Source organism: Myotis lucifugus, unplaced genomic scaffold (genome assembly GCF_000147115.1).
Source record: "Myotis lucifugus unplaced genomic scaffold, Myoluc2.0 scaffold_36, whole genome shotgun sequence".
Classification (NCBI taxonomy): Eukaryota; Metazoa; Chordata; class Mammalia; order Chiroptera; family Vespertilionidae; genus Myotis; species Myotis lucifugus.
Window position 1 is genome coordinate 3,343,761 of NW_005871084.1, and position 264 is coordinate 3,344,024.

Genomic DNA, 264 nt, shown 5'->3' on the forward strand with positions numbered 1-264 from the left:
CGGACAGGGCCGGGCCGCTCGCTTCTCCCCCTCGAGCAGCGAGGCCGGGGGTCTCCGGGGGTTTGGGGTGAAGGGGCCTCGGCCGGGCTGGGGGTCAGTCCTCCGGGTGAGTCCGGAACGGACGCGCACCCGAGACGCTGGCTGCAGCTTCAGACTGCACGGGAAGGCGTGGCCGAGTCGGGGTCCCAGGGAGAGGGGGTGCACGCCTGCGGTGCGTGGTCGGCTCCGGGAGGGTGGGCAGGCGCCCGGTTTGGTCCCCGCGCC